This window comes from Triturus cristatus, chromosome 7 (assembly GCF_964204655.1).
Source record: "Triturus cristatus chromosome 7, aTriCri1.1, whole genome shotgun sequence".
NCBI lineage: Eukaryota > Metazoa > Chordata > Amphibia > Caudata > Salamandridae > Triturus > Triturus cristatus.
Window position 1 is genome coordinate 628,690,611 of NC_140590.1, and position 19,412 is coordinate 628,710,022.

The window sequence follows — 19,412 nt, forward strand, 5'->3', positions numbered from 1 at the left end:
TTGCAGATATTTGAACCTGGACAACCTAATATTTGTTCTCCTTGTCAGATAGTCCCAAGATACTAGAGTGTCCTTGTCCGTAAGCTGACCCTATTTCTCCATTCCCTTGTTCATTAGTGGGGTGGCTAAAGAGTCTAGAAGGCAAGGTGGGGTTCCGGGGGATTTCCAAATTGGGGCAATTTGGCTATAGTACAGCATTGCTAGGATTCTCCTAACCTGAATCCATAGCTTACATGCTGCTTTTAGCACTCTTAGTCGTTCCTTTTTGAAATATTTAGGGTGCCCAAATTTAAAAAGGAAGTAGTTTCCTTCTTCTGCCAGGTCTTTTGTTAAAGCACGGTAACAAGGGTGGACCTGTTGGTAATTCTTTGTTAGCAATACTCTAAAATGTTTCAATTGAAAGGCCCAACAATACAGCTGGAAATCTGGAAAGACTACCCCACCATCCAGTTTTTTCTTACGCAGCTTTTTCCAGGCTCCTCTTACACCTTTATTAGCCCATATGAAACTACTCAAATCCCCTTGTATTTTCTTGAAGCACTCAGTCTTGAAGATGTAAAAGTGAACGTTGGTAAGATCATAATTTTGATTAAGTTTGTTCTTCCTATAATAGATATGGGGAGATGAGACCATAGCTTTAGTAGCCTCTTAGATTCCCTCATAAGTCTTGTGCAGTTTATTTGGGCCATATCTTTCAATGTTTTAACCCCATGGATTCCTAGATACTCCCCACTTTCAGAGTTCAACAGCCGGCACTGATGTATAAATGCCCTAAATTTTTAGGGTGAGCCAGAAGACATTCCTGAAGACTTAGATGCTGCTAGGGATGCTGTTAGTCTCTCTGGATTTTGCTGCCCACTATATTTTTAATTTTACACTTCTCTGCAATACCCTATTTGTCGAGCGCCTTCATGGCATTGAATCTGTGACACATTTGTATTTAATTTTTGTAATAAATCCTTTAAACTATTCCACTAATCTATAACCCAGTTATTGAGTGTGCCTTTTTACTTAAAGAACAGTTTTTCTGATATTCTGATGGGTTGTTAGGTGCCTTACCTGGAGTACATATTGACTCATAAAACTGGAGGTCTCACACAGTCTCTGATTCATAGAATTAAGGGTGTCCTACTGAGGCAACGTACTGAGGTTGCCAAAATTGCGGGGTCCCCCATGCCCACACTACAGTGACACCTGAAGTATTGTCCAGTGCACAGCAGCAACCAGAGTGTACTTGCATCAGTGGACAGTTACTATATGCCGGTTTCAGTACACCTGTAGTACTTTGATTGGGAGGATCATAAGTTCGTCTGACTCCCCTTTTCTCAATAACCCACCTTTATCGGCCCTTCCCACCCACCTCCACTGCCATACAGAAAAGTGCAGACAAAGGCTCTCATTTATGGACAGCACTCAGATTTTCATGCACTGTGTATGCAGGGTCATGAATTGGCATCTCAGCCTTCACTTCTGTCTGTCAAAGTGGAGTCAAGTGTTGGGCACAGGAAAGCTACAAAAAGGGTGTGCCATTCGGGCTAGACGGAGGTGGGTTATGGAGGACAAGGAGTGGTCCACTGAAGAGTAGATAACGCAGAGAGAGCGAGGGGCATCTGAACTGGCTGGACCCTCTGCTTGGAAGCAGTCCTTCCTTTAGAGTGGGACCAGGAGCAAGCCTGCGAGGGAAGAGACACTTCCTACATGCAGGGTCGGGATGACCCACTGGGTAATCAGGCTGTGCTCAACGGATTGGTCTGACAGGTCTGTGCGTGGACCAGTTTTTGGGCTGTTTGATGGTCCGCTGGGCCGGTTTCTACTGTAAAGTGCCCTGATATTAAAATAAACATTGCATGTAGCAAAATCAAATCCATGCAGTATCCATACCACGCAAAACACTTTTACATGCCTTTAGAAGTTCAAACCTGCCTCAATTTGCAAACATAGGCCATTTTTTTTAAAGCTATTTAATTCGCTAAAGGGGCCACTTTTATTTTGGTGCCTGGGCCGATTTTCTTTACCAGCTGACCCGGACTACAAGAGGGGCCATGAGTCTCTGCCGTTCTGGTTTTCATGTGCCAACTCCTGCATAAAAATGTATGCAACTATTGCTGTTTGCTAGCAAGAACACATTAAAACCAGACTAATTAGTTTCACCGACGCTCGATTTATGCACAGTCCACTAAGAGAGGCTGGAGGGTTAAAATGGTATTAGTTTGGAGAGGAGAATAAATTCTTAATTCCCAGTGAACTATACTATGGTCCAAAAACGTTAAAAACTATTTATCATTAAAATTGCTGTTCTGGAAATAAAAGGTCGCTGTGGCTCCTGGTAATCTGGTCACCTTGACATTTCAGAAGTGAAATGCAAGATGTACTTAGATTACTGTAGCCCAGTATGTGATTTATTTAAGGGTTTTCGAAAATGACGGTTTCTTTCTGAAACCACAAATTTTGTGTATAAAGCCTCCCGTGTGAGTAGTAAATCATGATTTAAGTATATTTAATTTCACCCAGTCTGTTAACATGGAACCCTGACTGGGCATCTGGGGTAAGGTAAAAGTGACAGGCGCATTCTTTTCATGGGCACTTTATAGAGAACAAGCATTTGCAATGCAATAGGTCTAGCATTACAAAGCTCTTGTAAATGCGAGACCTATTGCATTGCAAATGCTAGTCTGTAAAAGCACCCATGCAGCGCTTTCACTTTAATGTTGGCCCCGCCCCTTTCCTTAGATGAGCAATGTCTAAAGAAAGGGGCGTGGCCACCATTAAAGTGAAAGCACAGTATGCAGCGCTTTTACAAAAGAAAGCATTTGTTTGTCCACTTGACAAACAGATGCTTTTTTTTATAAAACCGTCCAATAATGCAGTTTCACTTTAATGGCGGCCGCCCCCCTTTCCTTAGACACGGGTCGTCTAAGGAAAGGGGTGCGGCCGACATTAAAGTGAAAGTGTGGCATGGGCCAGTTATAAATATAAACATTTTTAAAAACCTGTTTAAAACAAAAAAAAAATTGTCGCCACATTTGACGCCGCAAATAAACCAGGCACGGCCACCATTGTATGCGCATGGCATGCCGTGTTATGAAAAAGAAAATGCTATGGGAGAGAGCATGTCCAACAGCAAGCAGGAGCAAACCATTTAAGCAAATAGTGCTCGGAGGCTGTAATTAAAGCCTACTGAGTAACAACACATGTAACAGGGAGGTGCCCTCATGGGAGGTTACAAAATGAGACAAGGTGGTACTAAGGAGGGACTACTAAGCCTCTGACCAATGAAAAGCCACAGTTTCCAAAGGACAATGACTCAAGCCAATGAAAAATATGAGCGTAGCTTGAAGTCCATGACTGAATACAGCATGCCTCTCAGAGCACTGCATGGCATGCCCAGGCCAGAACTGAAAAAAGGTTTGCCTTTCTGATTTCTTGCCAAGAATAAACAACTCTTGCCAACGCGGAACTAAGTTTTAAAACAAGTCATCTAATATGTGTCAGTGGTATGGTGTATCTTGGAATTGAAGTTTCAGAGAGGCAAACTTTTTTTTTTAAAGTGAGTACTCCACAGATAAGCAGAGTATGTGGTACTAAATCTTCCAGCGAGTCAAAAGGTTTCGAGAAAGTGTAAGTACGATGGTCAATGACTTTATTTTAACTTGGGTTGGTCACAAGTACGAGTAATTATATAAATAGCCTTTGACACAGTCAATAGTTCAATTCTATGGACAAAGCTAAAAATAATAGCTACTCCTGTATCTTTCCTACGAATAATAATAACTTCGATGTACACCAAGACACAGTGGTTTCCCTACTTTAAAAATTGTAACCAATAGCAGTCTAAATATATTAATTAGAAATATGGCACATGATTCTTAAGATATGAGGAAATGCAATACACGCATTTAATATACGTGTTGGTAAAACAACAAAGTCTGCTGTGAAGGTCATTAAACACCTGTTAAATATAATTAAGTGGGTGATAACTCAAAGACGAAGGTGATGCTTTTTGTAGAATATATGATAGGTGGAACATAAAATCATAATCTTTGGAGACAGTTACACAATATACATGCCTGGTTTATTTAAAAACACAGGAGAATGGCAGCCATATAAATCACGCAGGAAAGATATTTTATCATATGGGAAGGAAAGCTCATTAAATTACATGCTTGCCCACTTTCCTCAAAACCCATAAGACATAAATTGTTCCAATCCATCTGTACTGTCCAAAGATTTGGCGTATGAGGGAGCGTCGTTATCAAATGGTAAATGGAAGAAGGAAAAATCCTTACGGAGGTCTTCGGCGTGATTCCGGTTAGTTTGGTGTGTGCTCATAGGACAAAGTTAGGGTTAACATGCCATGTAAGGTAGATATTGTGACAGGCAAGGATGGCAGACTTAGTCACTGCCTGAATGTGAAAAGGGAGAATAAAAATGGCTTTTGGAGAAAAATTCCTGAAGCAGATAGAGACAATAACAGAACAAAAGTTTGCTTATTTATTTACAATGAAATAACGTTGATGAGTTATCTAGAGTCTGGCATCAACTTCAAGCTAAAACCAAATATTAGGAGGGAATTTTTGCAGTAGTGGCTTGGCCAGATAAAATTTTACAAAGCAAGTAGTTTGGCTGATGGTGGCTGGGATTTGCATCATATTTTTCTTCTGTATCCTAGAAATTTTTAATTGTAGATGTTTATTTTAGGCGGTTTTTTAGAAATTAATAATTTGGGTTGGATGGAAGCATTACACTGTTTATTGAATGGGAAACAGGCTGGAATTTGATACTTAGTATGGATGTTTTTTCTGCTGCTGCCACATGTCCTTAACTTATTGTTTGCGTTAGGGGAGGCTGCACTGAGGTTGTCCATGCTGTACCTGAATTGTGAAACTCGGTATAAAACATTTCACTCACATAAAAAAAAGATCCACTTTGTCAATGCTTGTTTTTAATGCATGATCTGAGTACAAGAGTGAACCCTTACAAATTATGTGAGCAGAGTCTACTTTTGGTTTTACGTGCAAGACAAGCATTTTGTTTAATGAAGAAGGCAACTTTGTAAAATGTTTAAAGATATTGGACAGGTGGTTCCAGGTCACGTATAACACCTTCAGCCAATTTTGCCATTTTAGCCAACAGTACTTTACATGCTGTGGTTTTGATACCGTAACAAAACTGTTAAAACAAACCTGGACACTCAAGACTCAAGCAAATACATACCTATTGCAAACAGACAATTTCTCTGCAGACTAATAGAAAGAGCAACATTCACCCAGATGTCTCAATTTAGAACGCCATACTTTCCGACTTCCAAAGACGATTCAGGCCAGGAAGATGCACAAAATCTGCCCTAAACACTTTCTGGAATGACCTTAAAACACAGCAGATCACAAGGGGTCGCTGCACTATTCAGTTGCCTCTGAGCCATTCATCAGTGAATGACATGGCGCCATCTCAAATTGAATCAGTCTAAAATGGAAATACTAACCTGTTCCGACTGGAAAAATGATGATCCACTCTCCGCCTCATCTTACGATCTGAGACCACCTCCTAAAAGTATCCAAGGAAGTAAGAAACCTCAGTTTTGTCATGGATCTAAGCTATCAATGAATGCCCAAGAACCTTCTTTGACAGAGAAGAAACTGTGCCCCTGATCCTCCTCAACCTCTCAGCAGCATTCAACACCATATCTCACCACGCCAGTATCCAAAGAGACGCCCCCAAATAGATCGCCTCCTTCCTCACCAGATGGACCCAGAGAATCCACCTACCACCTTTTTACCTTGTAACCTAAGAACATCATCTGCGGCATCCCTCAAGGCTCGTCCCTCAGCTCTACACTGTTCAAAACCTACATCATGACACCCTTGGCCAACACCGTCAGAACCCATGGACTAAATATCATATCCTACGCAGACGACACAAGCTCATCCTCTAACTATCAGAAGACCCCTCCACTACGATAGCCAACTTATGCAGTCGCTGACAGAATGAAAAAAAAATTGCCTAAAACTCAACACAGACAAAACAGAAGTGCTGATCTTCGGGAACAACACCTACCCGTGGAACGACGCCTGGTGGCCTTCTGAACTAGGACCCTCACCCACTACAACAGACCATGCCCGTAACCTTGGCATCATCCTGGACAGCAAGCTAAACATGAAAAACCAGATCAATGCAGTCTCCTTCTTCCTCACTCTGCGCATAGTCTGTAAGATCTTCAAATGGCTCCCCATCAACACGAGGCGAGCCAGCACTGAAGCCCTAGTCACCAGCTGGCTGGACTACGGCAACACACACTACGTAAAAATCACCTCGCACCTCCTGGAAAGACCGCAGACCATACATAATTCGTTGGCCAGACTCATATTAGGTCTCCCACAGCAAACCAACATCACTCCACAACTCAAGAAGCTCCACTGGCTCTCCATTCAGAAGAGATGTCAATTCAAGATGCTGATCCACACCTACAAAGCCCTACACAACCAAGGACCAGCATACATCAACCACCGCCTGAACCTCCACCAACTCTCGAGACACCTGCGCCCACTTCCCTCTCCCTCGCTCACACCCCAGCATCTGCCGAAGCAACAGTGGAGGACACACATTCTCCTACCTCACTGCGAAGTCCTGTAACAACCTCACACTTCAACTCCGGAGCTCATCCTCTTTGTTTGAATTCAGAAAAGAACTCAAGACCTGGCTGTTCAATGGAACCCCCCCTACGCAGAAGGTTTCTCAACGCCTGGATACCCTCATTTGTGATTAGCCACACCATTTAAGTACCGTTTGATTGAAGTAGATAAGTTATCAAGATCAACCCTCCTTCGTATGAAAACTCTGCAACACATCTTCCCCCACCTAGGATCTCCACATAAGATTCAAGCTACTATCCCTCTTGTAGTGTCACAACTTGATTATGCCAATGTACTCTACTATGGATTACCTTTATCAACTATGAAAAGACTACAATGAATTCAAAACTCTACTGTCAGACTACCCCTACACATAAGCCACAAGCCCACATCTTCCCTGCCTTTAGGGCCCTTCGTTGGTTACCAGTTCCAAGAAGATCCACTTTCAAGTTGCTTTGTTTCACACACAAACCAATACATGGGACAGAACCACTTTTTGTCAGGAAAAAAAAATATCCCAAAATACATACAACAAAGATACCTCGGCTCCGGATTGGCGCCCTGCCTCAAAATCCCAGCACACAAAAAAAATAACATGGTTGGAACATCATTCTCTGTTCAATCAGCCAAACTATGGAATTCATTACCTCCAAAAATAAGATCCATAGTGACCATCTTATCTTCAAAAGATTACTCCAGAGCTAGCTCTTCCCTACATGACCACCATATTCAAAATACAAAAGGTACAGGAATAGTATGCACAAGACACCAATGGTGCATATATGTGTCTTTGGTAACATGTATCCTTTAATTACATGTTTGTATTCAGATGTGTGCATTTCTTTGAACAAATGCACATATTACTTAGGAAAACAAAATAATTACTTTTTTAATATTTATGCTTGACAAATGTAAACCTGTATAAATTATAGTTCAAATATATACATTTGTTATATTTAGGTTTAAAACGTATATAGGCCATTACATAAATTATATGTAAGTATTTGACTACATGTTTATGAGTCTCTATTTATTATGATCACTCAAATCACAACATATAAACATGATTTTACAGAAAGTATGTGTAAATGTGAAATATTCAATTCACATAGGGGCCGATTATGTTGGCGGGCGGATCGCCAACGCCCGCATGGCGGTGGCGCTCCGCCCGCCAACATTCACCGCCCGCCTACCTTTTCTCCCCTGCCACATTACGATGGCGGGGGACACCGGCGGGCGGGAAGACCGTCCGCCTGTTTTCCGCCGGGCGACGAGTTGACCGGGCGGAAAAGGGGCTTAACATGTTGGCGGTGTCTGCAAGACACCGCCATCCATATTAAGATGCAGGCGGTCACTCGCCTTTCCATGGCGGCATTGCCATCATGGAAAGGCTTGTGGACTTTGCTGTTGGGGGCCCGTAGCGGGCCCCCAGGGTGTTGGAGGGGTTGGGGGTGTACCTATGGTACCCCCCTGCATTTGCATGCGCAAGGTGGCAGGCACCGCGCGGTGCCAGCCACCTTGTGCATGCAAATGCACAACAAGCCTTTTTTACATTGCGGCGGTGCTGCTGACAGCACCGCCCGCCGCAATGTAGAAAATGTGGGATGCGCCCGCCAGTGTGGCGGGCGCATCCTAATTTCAATCGCGGGACCGCCGCACATATGGCAGGCGGTCCCTTATGCCATTACGGTGGCGTAATGGACCCCTTAGTACTTACAAAACAAATACATAAATCAAAAATAATGAACACAAATAATACTAATAATTAATGGTAAAGAACAAGCAAAAATAATATGAGTATGCATCTCTAGCTATATTTTTACTTACTAGAGGTACGAAAAGAATTAAATAAATATTCTTAAATTAAGAAACAAAAATTATATACATACATAAACGCGTTCAATGGCTGTCTGACAATAAAGTATTCAAAGTACCCACACACAGCGCCGTCATCCTTGGTTCGCGGGCTTCGTATGCTGATAACACCGACCTACCAGAATCCTAACCATAAACTCCTGGAGGAATGGTCTGCGCTCATGGCATCCACGTGCAGACAGATGTTGGAAACGCTAGCCAAATATGTAGCCCTCGAGTTGGAACAGGTTGAAGCAGATATCAAATTGCTCCGTGAAATGCTGGACAAGCATGAATCCCAGAGTGAGATCACATCCTTTTTGAAGGACATGGATGCAAGGCTTCTGAAGTACAAAGAAGGCATCAAGTCCAAGAAATGTTGGAAATTTATAAGGGATCGCAACGACTATGCCCAGGGACGCATATTAACCTTTGGCCGGAAATATGATTCGGAAGGAGGGACTTAGTACAATCTGAGGCAGTACGTACTGTGGAGTCTGAAACCTCGGAGTTCAGCTCAGATGTACCATCTGACCTGGACGAGGCGCAGAGTACAACACCACCAACAAGCGGCCCTTTCCCTTCACTCACTGAATACCGTTTAATACGGGAAAGCCTGGGTGAAAGAAAGAAACCACCGGGGGAAGAGGAAGAGGCGGAAACAACGCACAAGAAAAAGACAAAACAGGAGAGGAGGCGAAGGCCAGAGATAACAAGACGCCTTATGGGAAAGGACAACGGCGATCCAAGCGCAACAAATAATGGGTGAGCAATCTAACACTAATAATCTTTCTATTATTAACATTTCCTCGCATAACATCACAAATGAGGAACGCGCAGTTTTAGAACTTGGTTTGTCCTTTTGCCCCACTGCCAACTTGAACTTCCCAAGAGCCCATATTGACATTTTTCAGTTCATAAGAAAACTTAAACTTCTCAAGGTCCACACTCTGAAACAAGGTGAGGTTGCCCCCGCAGTACTCCGAGTGGGGCTCACAACCCTCTGAATATATGTGATATTGAGATGCTCGCAGCGGCCAGGGAGATTGAGCAGGGCAGTAAGGACTGGGACACAGATCGGGAACTGTTGATTAGCATGGGAATTGCTACCGATCACAAATCTAGAAATGACTTTAAACCAAAATCCAGGTTTAATCCGGTTACTCTACATGATAAAATAGATACTTATTGTGAGAAGTTGGCCTGATATGTAGTGCTCACTATTCTAGTGATCACTGTGTATCATTCCAAACGACCCTTATTGATGATTGGTTGCAAGTCAACCTTATAGACCAGCTATCCTAGTAGCGTGGATACGAGCAGTCTTAGGCTAAACTCTAGAGGGCGTGTTAAGCCAGCTGTTTACCATCACATATACCCCTTGAACACCAAGTGAAAGGACACCACACAAGTTGTTATGAAAATAAAAGGATATTTATTTATTTATAACAAGACTACCCTGGCTCTTTATGAGTCAGGGAGCTAAGCACACTACAAAACTCTTAGGAAAATACTTCAGTTGCACAATTTACACAAATGCCCGAGGGGCACGAGAAACCATCTACACTAACAGTGAAATGCGAATGGTTAGAGTCTGGAGGTACTGATTCCGGAGTGTTCCGATCAGTGGGACTAAACGAAAAAGGAACTGGACACTTGTAGAGCGAACCTGCGATGGAGCACCGAGATGCTCGAGTTACCTAGCCCGGAGGCTGCGGCTGCGTGAAGTTCGGCAAGATGTCGGGAGTCCTCGTGTAGTCTCAGGAGCCTGAAAGAAGAAGTTGCTGGCAGGCGACCAGTGACGATGTTCGGAGCGATCCAAGCCTGGATCGGTGATGAAGGAAACCTGAAAGCAGAGGGGACTCAGTTCTCAACCGCTAGCCAGCGATCGTGTGGGTACCAGGGGGGTACCGGCTGAAGTCACCTCGACCAGGTGAGTGGGTGACGTCGGACTCGGCTGTTCCTCGGACCAGGAGGCGCGGCGGCGACCAGGATGGAGGGCGAGCTGTCCCACGAAGGTGTCTGCTGTCGATGATGCTGGGCCCAGGAAGGGGCAGCGGATCTTGGCAGTGGCAACCCAAGCGGGGGAGTCAAGATGGCGTCGGGAGTGGACCAGGAGGGTCCGTGGTACTCCTCTGTTGAAGGGGAGCAAGAGCCAGTCTGGAGCAACCAGACCGGTGATGCAAATAATCTTGGAGCGTCGTGAAGAGGGCCACAAGCCGGTCGGCAAGTGGTCGGACAACGCTGGGAACAGCAAGAAGCGGAAGGGCCCCCACGCAGATCTCGTGGATGCTGGGGAGACAGTCTTCGATGCTGGAGCTGCTCAGGGTTTAGGGCTTCTCAAACCCTAGGTGCACTCACTCGAGGGTCCCTCGGTGGGCGTGCTAGATAAGCGTCGTGCAGGTTCTGAAGATAGCCGGTCCCGCAGGTCTCGTCACACCTACGACTCTCAGCTGGGCTGATGAGGTAGGTAAAAGGTCAGAGATGGCAGGGAACTCGGGTCTCGTCGAGCTGGGCAGTCTTGATCCGTAGGAGACGTACAGCAAACCGCAAGCGCTTAGGTGGTGCCTGCTGGTGCAGGGTGGCTACTCCTTAGCCACAAGGGAGAGTCTTCAGAAATAGTCAAGAGTTCCTTTCGTGGAAAGTGGTTCGTGATTCGGAGTTATCCGATTATCTGATTATCCAATTTGGGAAGGGGACTCGCTCCTACCTTTATTCTAAGAAAAGGGGCTGGCCCGTGACTAGGTTCTACCTATGGGTGGAGCCAGGAGGGGGGTGGTTACACCCCTATCCTTTGTCCGGCTTCGCGCCAGCTCAGGGGCTGGTGTGCCCCCGAAACTGGTTTGAGCCGGGCTATGCACAGTGAGCACCGGGGTGCCACTTGCAATCACCTTCCTTTCAGCCCTGCCTACCTGGGATACACAAACCCTGTCTGGGATGGTGCTAACACCGCCCTCGACAGGAAACCCTTTGTCCAAGCTCCCTTTGCTGGAAGGTCCCCCAGCAGCAGGAGGTCAGACTTGTGTCTGGTGGCAGCATCCATTTTGTGATGCTGAGGCTTGAGTCAACTTTAACCGGGGTTCAAGGTTACTTCCATGTCATGTCCCTCTAAAAGGGGGGAATGCTAACCCCGTCGCCAGGACTGGCGAGGGGTTCGTATTCCCATTCGTATGACACCTTACTCGACATGTGTAGGTGATGTGATGCCAAAGTTAGCAAATAACCGCAAGGATTATAATGCATTAAAAGTAGTTGGCCCGCGTCACCATGGAACGGCTATTTGGACTTGGTTCCGCAAGCCGTCGACGGGCTCAGCTCGCGCCAGAGCACCGTCCCACATGATTCCCTGCACTCTGCCTTCAGGATTGATAAGGCCTGCTATAGGAGTGACTGATAGGAATCCATGTGTCCATTTTAGGGTTTAGGTGTAGGAATACTACACCTACAGCAACGGGTGATTACACCACGTGGCCCCAGCTGTCGTGCAGCCAGTTGTGTCAGATTTGGGCGGCCATTCCAGGGGTGGCATAATACATGCTTCAGCCCCTGGTAGGCCCTGGGTACACCGATGCCCTGGATACCTGTGGTATGCTGAGACAGGGACTGACAAGGCGGCCCAGTTCCAATTAGTGGATGCACCTAATGTACATGTGTGTTAATTTCGAGAGAGAACAGCTAGGCTGTGGGTCTGATTGGCAGGCCCACAGCCGGAGAAAGTCGTAAACCAATGAAGCAAAAGCAAAAAATCTGGGTGATCATAGGATTGCAGACCCTACTCTCCTACATGACCCCCCCCCCAAACTTTGGGACAATAAGCTAACCTTGACCAGGTGAGTCTTCTTGCTCTAAGTGGAAATACCTGGAGAGCCCATCTGCATTGCCATGATCAGTGCCAGGTCTATGCTCCACTGTGAAGTCCATCCCCTGTAGGGAAATGGACCACCTAAGTAGTTTGGGGTTTTCACCCTTCATTTGATTTAGCCACAAGAGGGGCTTATGGTCGGTCTGAATCTTGAAGTGAGTGCCAAACAAGTATGGCCTCAACTTCTTCAGGGCCCAAACCACAGCAAATGCCTCCCTCTCAATAGCTGACCAATTCTTCTCTCTGGGGGTCAGCCTCCTGCTAATAAAAGCTATGGGCTGGTCATGACCATCAAAATTCAGTTGCGATAGAACAGCTCCCACACCCAGCTCCGAAGCGTCTGTTTGGACAATGAATGGTTTGGAGTAGTCTGGACTCTTTAGGATAGGTGCCGTGCACATGGCCTGCTTTAGGTCATCGAATGCCTTCTGACAGCTTGCTGTCCACTGAACTTTTTTTGGCATCTTTTTACTTGTCAGGTCGTTTAGCGTGGTCACAATGGATCCATAATTTCTGACAAATTTCCGGTAATAACCAGTCAGGCCCAAGAAAGCTCGAACCTGAGTCTGGGTGGTTGGAGGAGCCCAGTCCTGGATGGCCTGTATTTTGCTCTCCAATGGTTGAACCTGGCCTCCACCTACAAGGTGGCCCAGGTATACAACCTGTGTCTGCCCTTTCTGGCACTTGGTGGCCTTGATAGTGAGGCCTGCCTTCTGCAGGGCCTCTAACACTTTCCTCAGGTGGACCAGGTGATCCTCCCAGGTGGAGCTAAAGACAGCGATATCGTCCAGATACGCCGCACAGAAGTCGTCCAACCCAGTGAGAACTCGATTCACCAGCCTTTGGAAGGTGGCAGGTGCATTTTTCAAACCAAAGGGCATTACCACGAACTGATAATGCCCACCCGGGGTAGAAAATGCTGTTTTGGGCTTGGCCTCCTCAGCTAACCTGATTTGCCAATACCCAGCTGTCAGGTCAAACGTACTTAAGTAGTTGGCCGAGGCCAACCGGTCGATAAGTTCGTCTGCTCTTGGTATCGGGTGGGCGTCAGTCTTAGTGACCGCATTGAGACCTCTGTAGTCCACGCAAAACCTCATCTCTTTCTTACCGCCCTGGGTGTGAGGTTTCGGCACGAGCACTACGGGACTAGCCCAGGGGCTGTCCGAGGGTTCAATGACTCCCAGCTCCAACATTTTCTGCACCTCTGTCTTGATGCAGTCTCTGACATGATCAGGTTGCCGATAGATTTTACTCTTTACGGGCAGACTGTCCCCAGTGTCGACCTCATGGGTACACCACTTGGTCTGACTGGGTGTCAGAGAGAACATATGTCGAAAGGATTGAAGAACCTGTTTACAATCCTCTTGTTGATGTCCAGAGAGGCTGCCACAAAAGACAACACCATCTACTGATCCATCGTCAGGGTTCTGAGAGAGCAGGTCTGGGAGAGGGTCACTCTCCTCCTCCTGTCCCTCATCTGTGGCCATGAGCAAGCCCATGCCCTCCCTGTCGACATATGCCTTGAGCCTGTTTACATGGAGCACCCTGTGGGGGCTCCGGGGAGTTCCCAGGTCTACCAAGTAGGTGACCTCTCCCTTTTGCTCAATGATCGTGTGGGGCCCAGACCATTTGTCTTTGAGTGCTGCTGGGGCCACTGGCTCCAGCACCCACACCTTCTGTCCAGGCTGGTACACAGTCAGGACAGCCTTTTGGTCGTGCCAAGCTTTCTGTAATTCTTGGCTCGCCTCCAGGTTTTTAGACGCCTTTTCCATGTACTCCGCCATCCGCGAGCGGAGACCGAGCACATAGTCCACAATGTTTGATGCCGGCTTTCTGAGAGGTCTCTCCCATCCTTCCTTTACCAAACAAAGGGGTCCCCTTACAGGATGTCCGAACAGAAGCTCAAAAGGGCTGTAGCCAACCCCCTTCTGCGGGACCTCTCTGTAGGCGAACAAGAGGCAGGGTATCAGGACATCCCATCTCCGCCGAAGCTTTTCAGGTAGTCCGTGAATCATCCCTTTTAGGGTCCTGTTGAATCTCTCAACAAGCCCATTGCATTGTGGGTGATAGGGTGTGGTGAACTTGTAGTTGACACCACATTCCTTCCACATAGCAGTCAGATATCCCGACATGAAGTTTGCACCTCTGTCTGAGACGACCTCCTTAGGGAAGCCCACTCTGGAGAACACTCCAAGTAGGGCCCGTGCCACCACAGGTGCTGTAGTGGTCCTAAGGGGAATAGCTTCAGGATACCTGGTGGCGTGGTCCACCACCACCAGTATAAACTTGTGCCCTGATGCTGTCTGGGGTTCCATTGGTCCGACAATGTCGATCCCCACTCGTTCAAAGGGTACCCCCACCACTGGTAGTGGTATGAGGGGGGCCTTTGTCGTGCCACCTGACTTACCACTGGCTTGGCAAGTGACACAGGAGCGGCAAAACTCCTTCGTATCTTCGGACATGTGGGGCCAGTGAAAGTGTGGAACAATCCTGTCCCAAGTCTTATTCTTGCCTAAGTGACCTGCAAGGGGAATCTCGTGGGCCAAGGTGAGAAGGAAACCTCTCAGAGACAAGGGGATGACCAGCCTCCTGGTCGCACCAGGTTTGGGGTCTCTTGCTTCGGAGTACAGGAGTCCATCGTCCCAGTACACTTTGTGGGTACCTGTGGCGTTCCCTGCAGCCTCAGCAGCGGCCTGCTGTCTGAGGGGTTCAAGTGAGGGGCAGTCTAACTGTGCCTTCCCCAGGTCTTCCCTGGAGGGTCCCCCTGAGCCCAGAAACTCAACCTGACCAGGTTCAAGCTCTTGCGGCTCAGTTTCCCTCAGTTCTTTAAGGTCAGCCTCCTCGGAGACTTGATCCACGACCTGGGGCAAGGGGGAAGGCGAAGCCTTACCCTTACTGCTCCTTTTCTTGGAAGGTGTCTGGTCCATTCTTCCAGGATCCAGCACCTGTTCAGTGGGGCATCTTTTGGCCTGTGACCTGGTCACAGCAAGGACATGTGCTGGCAAGCCTAACATCTCCATGTGAGTCCTCTGCTCCACTTCTGACCATTGTGACGTTTCCAAATCATTGCCCAACAGACATTCTACGGGGAGGTCTGAACTAACCACAACCTTTTTCGGGCCACTTACCCCTCCCCAGGAGAAATCAACAACTGCCATACTGTGATTGGTAGTGACGTTGCTGGCATTGGTCACTAGGTAACTGGTACCTAGCATGATCTGTCCAGGGTCCACGAAGTTAGGCGTCACCATGGTGACACTGGCACACGTGTCCCTGTAGGCCTGAGCCACTTTTCCATTTATCAAAGGTGTCTGTCTGTATTTGCCCAAAGTATTGGGACTGGCATCAGGGGACATATCCATATCCCCTGTACAGACAAGGACGGCCTGAGTGAGCGTGCCGACTAAGTCGTCACTCCCCTCGGTTCCCAAGGTTAACCCAACTAATGCCTTGGGAGGCGCACTACCACTGCTGACTGTACTAGGGGGCGCAGGTGCCTTAGGGGCTGCAGTGGCAGGAGTTTGCCCTCCTTTCTTGGTGCACTCACTAAACCAGTGAGTCTTACTTTTACAGTATTGGCACCACCTTTTTGACTGGCCTTCTTGAGTCTTCTTCTTCTGTGAAGCCTGACCCCCACCCTCTTTGGTTTGTTGGGGACCTGTCGAAGACTTCTGGTCATTTTGTTCGTTCTGGTTACCTTTTTGGTCTGCTTTCTTCTGACCACCCCGATTCTGATTCTGGTTCTGCTTGACCCTTGTTCTGACCCATCTGTCTGCCTTCTTTCCCAATTCTTGGGGAGAGGTCAGATCCGAGTCGACAAGGTGCTGATGCAACAATTGGTTCTGACAGTTGTTTAAAATCTGTTCTCGCATGATAAGATTGTACAATCCTGTGTAATCAGTAACCTTGCTACCCAGCAACCAGCCTTCCAAAGCCTTAGTGGCACAATCGACAAAGTCAGCCCAATCCTGAGACTGAATTTTCTGGGTGTCCCGGAACAGCACCCGGTACTGTTCCGTGGTTAAGCCGAACCCATCAATCAGTGTGTTCTTCAGGACTTGGTAGTTGTTAGCATCCTCAGCTCTTGTAGTGAGGAGCTTGTCCCTTCCTTTACCTTCAAAGGAAAGCCACAGTATAGCTGCCCACTGACTTGGGGGGACGCACTGGACAGTGCAGGCCCTCTCCAAGGCAGTTATCCACTTGTGGATGTCGTCCCCTTGTTTAAAGGGGGGCACTATTTTACTCAGGTGTCTAGTGTCTATACCCCTGTCTTTCTCTCTATTGAGAATGCTGCCACCAGTGGGATCTAACCCACTTAATTTCTGCTCTGGGGCCAAGGCAAGTCTTTCTTTGGCGAGGGCAAGTTCTTCCCGCTCGATCCTCAGATTGACCTCCCGCATCTTTGCTTCATGCTCCCTCCTCTGAGGGGAAGTCATTCCTCTCTGAGAAGATGCCTGAGAGACATGTGTATGAACCGATCTGCCAGAGCCTCTGGAGAGAGACCTAGCTCGTCCATTCCCAAGGTTAAGCCTGCTTGAGCGTGGGCCCGGGGCTCCCCCAGTTCCATTCTCATGCCTGCTTAAGTTGGTCCTTGTAAGCCTGCCGACTACCACTGGACCTTTGTCTGCCTCGTCTCCCGATAACTCGTCCTCGTCCTCCTCCTCTGTGTGGAGGTCGAGGTCTGGGTCACCGAGGGTTCCCTCTAAGGGAGGCATGTTCCCATCTGCACTGGGGGGACCTGGGTTAGAGGACCTCCTAGCATCGTACGCCTCTAAGAGACCTATCAGTATTGCGATGGTAGGGTTAGAACCCTGGTTTAGCTTCCTGGAGGCACACAGTTGTCTCATCTCCTTGAAGCTAAGAGTTGCATATCGTGACACGACCTGTGGAGGGTCACTGACCACTAAGGGAGTCCCTGCAGACTCTCCGTGGACCGACATGCTTTTCTAGTGAGGTGTAAGTGTTGCACCTACCTACACTATGGGTTTACCTACTGATCCCTTGCTAAGAGTTGTAGTCAGGGTGTACTAAGCCCTGTTACACTACAACAGCCGGTTCAGTAGAACTCGGAGTATTCTAAGTTAAGTTATATGTACCTGGGTACTTATGTGATCTTTCACTGCGATATTCTTAGGATACGTGTGTGGTAAAACAACAGCAAGCTCAAATCCCAACCGCTGCTCACCAATGTGAGAAGTTGGCCTGATATGTAGTGCTCACTATTCTAGTGATCACTGTGTATCATTCCAAACGACCCTTATTGATGATTGGTTGCAAGTCAACCTTATAGACCAGCTATCCTAGTAGCGTGGATACGAGCAGTCTTAGGCTAAACTCTAGAGGGCGTGTTAAGCCAGCTGTTTACCATCACATATACCCCTTGAACACCAAGTGAAAGGACACCACACAAGTTGTTATGAAAATAAAAGGATATTTATTTATAACAAGACTACCCTGGCTCTTTATGAGTCAGGGAGCTAAGCACACTACAAAACTCTTAGGAAAATACTTCAGTTGCACAATTTACACAAATGCCCGAGGGGCATGAGAAACCATCTACACTAACAGTGAAATGCGAATGGTTAGAGTCTGGAGGTACTGATTCCGGAGTGTTCCGATCAGTGGGACTAAACGAAAAAGGAACTGGACACTTGTAGAGCGAACCTGCGATGGAGCACCGAGATGCTCGAGTTACCTAGCCCGGAGGCTGCGGCTGCGTGAAGTTCGGCAAGATGTCGGGAGTCCTCGTGTAGTCTCAGGAGCCTGAAAGAAGAAGTTGCTGGCAGGCGACCAGTGACGATGTTCGGAGCGATCCAAGCCTGGATCGGTGATGAAGGAAACCTGAAAGCAGAGGGGACTCAGTTCTCAACCGCTAGCCAGCGATCGTGTGGGTACCAGGGGGGTACCGGCTGAAGTCACCTCGACCAGGTGAGTGGGTGACGTCGGACTCGGCTGTTCCTCGGACCAGGAGGCGCGGCGGCGACCAGGATGGAGGGCGAGCTGTCCCACGAAGGTGTCTGCTGTCGATGATGCTGGGCCCAGGAAGGGGCAGCGGATCTTGGCAGTGGCAACCCAAGCGGGGGAGTCAAGATGGCGTCGGGAGTGGACCAGGAGGGTCCGTGGTACTCCTCTGTTGAAGGGGAGCAAGAGCCAGTCTGGAGCAACCAGACCGGTGATGCAAATAATCTTGGAGCGTCGTGAAGAGGGCCACAAGCCGGTCGGCAAGTGGTCGGACAACGCTGGGAACAGCAAGAAGCGGAAGGGCCCCCACGCAGATCTCGTGGATGCTGGGGAGACAGTCTTCGATGCTGGAGCTGCTCAGGGTTTAGGGCTTCTCAAACCCTAGGTGCACTCACTCGAGGGTCTCTCGGTGGGCGTGCTAGATAAGCGTTGTGCAGGTTCTGAAGATAGCCGGTCCCGCAGGTCTCGTCACACCTACGACTCTCAGCTGGGCTGATGAGGTAGGTAAAAGGTCAGAGATGGCAGGGAACTCGGGTCTCGTCGAGCTGGGCAGTCTTGATCCGTAGGAGACGTACAGCAAACCGCAAGCGCTTAGGTGGTGCCTGCTGGTGCAGGGTGGCTACTCCTTAGCCACAAGGGAGAGTCTTCAGAAATAGTCAAGAGTTCCTTTCGTGGAAAGTGGTTCGTGATTCGGAGTTATCCGATTATCTGATTATCCAATTTGGGAAGGGGACTCGCTCCTACCTTTATTCTAAGAAAAGGGGCTGGCCCGTGACTAGGTTCTACCTATGGGTGGAGCCAGGAGGGGGGTGGTTACACCCCTATCCTTTGTCCGGCTTCGCGCCAGCTCAGGGGCTGGTGTGCCCCCGAAACTGGTTTGAGCCGGGCTATGCACAGTGAGCACCGGGGTGCCACTTGCAATCACCTTCCTTTCAGCCCTGCCTACCTGGGATACACAAACCCTGTCTGGGATGGTGCTAACACCGCCCTCGACAGGAAACCCTTTGTCCAAGCTCCCTTTGCTGGAAGGTCCCCCAGCAGCAGGAGGTCAGACTTGTGTCTGGTGGCAGCATCCATTTTGTGATGCTGAGGCTTGAGTCAACTTT

General features: G+C 47.9%; 1 protein-coding gene across 3 annotated transcripts in view; it reads right to left on the bottom strand.

Annotated features, from left to right (window-relative positions):
• The window catches only part of TEX2 (testis expressed 2), a 672,400-nt gene that overhangs the window by 595,911 nt on the left and 57,077 nt on the right, over positions 1-19,412 (bottom strand). The gene's annotated exons all lie outside the window — the stretch shown is intronic.